Source organism: Triticum dicoccoides, chromosome 2B (assembly GCF_002162155.2).
Source record: "Triticum dicoccoides isolate Atlit2015 ecotype Zavitan chromosome 2B, WEW_v2.0, whole genome shotgun sequence".
NCBI classification, from domain to species: domain Eukaryota; kingdom Viridiplantae; phylum Streptophyta; class Magnoliopsida; order Poales; family Poaceae; genus Triticum; species Triticum dicoccoides.
This window is the reverse complement of record NC_041383.1, coordinates 166,237,296-166,240,135: the sequence shown is the minus strand read 5'-3', so window position 1 is coordinate 166,240,135 and position 2,840 is coordinate 166,237,296. Positions and strand designations below refer to the sequence as shown.

The 2,840-nt window shown below is 44.6% G+C and overlaps 1 pseudogene; it reads right to left on the bottom strand.

Moving 5' to 3' along the window:
- Positions 1–991: 991 nt before the first annotated feature.
- Positions 992–1,688, bottom strand: LOC119367458 (annotated as a pseudogene).
- Positions 1,689–2,840: the final 1,152 nt, after the last annotated feature.

Sequence of the window (2,840 nt, the reverse complement as noted above, 5' to 3'; positions counted from 1 at the left end):
AAAGATGGTTGGCGTGGATATGGTGGCTGAGATAGATTGTTGATCATTGTTTTGATCGCTTCAGAGTTTTGTTCTTTTTATTCCACCAAGACATACCTTTGGTTTTGTTTGATTTTGCTAGCTGTCGACATGATTTTCTTACGTGTATTGGTGTTGACTGTGTACATCCTATCTATGCAGAGACCGAGTACCAGTGCATGCTCTTTTTGTGTGTATCCCCTTAATGCTTCATTTTAAGCTAATAAATTCCACCTTTTTATTGAAGATAAATTATAAGATATCAATAAAAAAACGTAACACTCATCCTTTTTGCGGGCTGACGTCGGTCTTTCAAAAGACTTGTTCCAATGCGCACGTCCAAACTAGCACTAATAGCCTCCTGAACTCTCTTCCTTTGCGAAATGTTTCGCCGGTTGAAAAAAGACTTTTCCATAACTACTGTCTCGCTTCAACGACCGGATTTTGCTGGAAACGGTAAACTTCCTTCTTTGTTTTATTCCTCCCTCCGGTCATTTTTGTTCCCCACATAAGATTTGTCTGAAATCAAAATTTTATATAAAGACAATTAATAATCACAATACGAAATCAATATCATTAGATGTGTGGTGGCTTTAATTTTCACACTGTATAACTTTAGATATTAATATATTTTTATATAAATATGGTTAAACTTTTTAAAGTTTGACTTCAGACAAATTTTATATGCGGAGTAAAAAGGGCAAGAGGGAGTATTAAAATTATTAGTCTTGTTCGATCCACATACATGTCCTCAACCAACCTCCTAGCCCAGACAATTGTGTCGCATGACACAAGTTAGCAAAAGTTGAGATCTTACAAAATTCATCACTTCCTCGAGCCTATTCAACAACCTGAAAGGCTTTGTGAAAAAACAATCTGAAAGCCTCCTCGCTAATTAAAATAAAATAAAATGAAAGTCGGTGGGATGATTCCAAGGCCTTTTGCGCAAGTCGATCTTATGAACAAACCGGTTTATTTGCCATTTCTTGAAGGATAAAGGAAGCTTACAATACTAGGTAGAGTATATGGCATGCGGATATAGATACATTGAGGAAAAAACAGGAAACAAAGCACTCGCACACATGGAACGGAAGCTTATAACTGATTCAGGCTGGGATGCATTAACGGGCAGCATGTCATCCAGGAAGGTTCAGAGCCACAGGGCTCCTGCCTGCCTCAGGAGCGGCACGAGCTCCTCGGCGATGTGCATGGTAATGAGTCGGTCCAGCCCGCCCAACAGCCTGCCCCCGACGAACACCACCGGGAAGGCGACGTCGGTGACCAACTTGGTGTTGTCGTCCTTGGACCGGAGCGCGTAGACGAGCGCCGCCGGGTCGGCGTCGTAGCTGACCTCCAGCACCGCCGGGTTCACGCCTTGTCGCAGGAGCAGGTGCCGGGCCACGACCGCCAGGCAGCACTCCGGCCGCCCCACCACCACAACCGGCCTCTCTTGCACCGTCCTCCGCACCTCGTTGGTGCTGCTGACCATGGTTGCGGCCGTCGCCGTCGGCCACGGGACTTCGCGTTCGTGCGCTTGAGATTGACGATCGACTGAGGTGAGGGGTGTGTGCCCTTGTGGGGGCTGTGGAGGTCAGAAATATGGATCGGGGAGGTGCATAGAGCCGGAACATTAGGTCAGCTTCGTGGTCCTGGCGTGCCACATGGCACATGCATGGAGCTTTACTCCTTTATTGTACGTATTGATTATAGAAAATACTCCAAACATAGGATATATCACTCCCACCCAAAATAAATGACTTAACTTTATACTAAAGTTAGTATAAAGTTGAGTCACTTATTTTTAAAAAGGAGGGAGTACAACACTTGTACGCAAGCAAATACACACTGTCACTCATACGCGCTCACTACAAACTAAATCAGAGACGCGTACGTAAGCTTTTCCTTGTTGATAGAGACGCCTATCGCATGCACACACACATGACATCAAATTCGGAGTTTGACATGCATATCCTGACGGACAGGGCATGCGTACCACCATGCCCATTTACGTGATTCTGATTATACTTAAATTAGTACGAGTACTTAGTTTTCACCATTTGTGGCAAATAGTCATCCATCTGACAAATAATAATTAATTATCGCCCTATTTCAGCAGTGGAGTCACAATCGCTATTTTGAGAAACTACTAGAGCATTGTCTTTCCAGTAAAAAGAAACATCTGTCCAAGAAACAGATAAAAATGCCAAACTTCCAATCTTCGGAACCAGCCATGATTCTTTTGATAACCAAGTGTGTGAACATGTCATATCTTTTCTTTATCTTTATAAAAAACCGAGTTTGTGATGATGCATGGTGTGCCTGCCATCTTGTAATATAGACCGCCCGATCTATATTTGACGGATAGAAAGCAAACTATGATAATTTTACAAAAGATACCCGCACCTCTCTTCACATCCTTATCTCCCACAACCTCATTGCTGAGAAATTAAAAAAAGGAAGTTTCTGGAACAATCTAGCATGGTGGCCGCTGCCGCCTGCCGGCGCCGTCCATTCCCATGCCTCCACCCAGTCCGACAACTAGTCTTAAAAGAAAAGAAACACCCATGCGATCCAGTACTAGTGTAAGGGCAGAAAGTCTGTTGCCGTTGGAAATGCACTTCCACTACGACTTTACGTTCGCATCATTAGTCCCGGTTCGATTACGGCCCGAAACTAATGTGACCATTAGTTCTGGTTCCAACGGCTAGGGCGGGGGCATCATTAGTCCCGGTTCATGGCGTACCTTTAGTCCCGCTTTGTGTCACAAACCGGGACTAAAGGGGTGGTGGCAGGCTAGCGTTAGGCTGGGGCCCACACGAGCC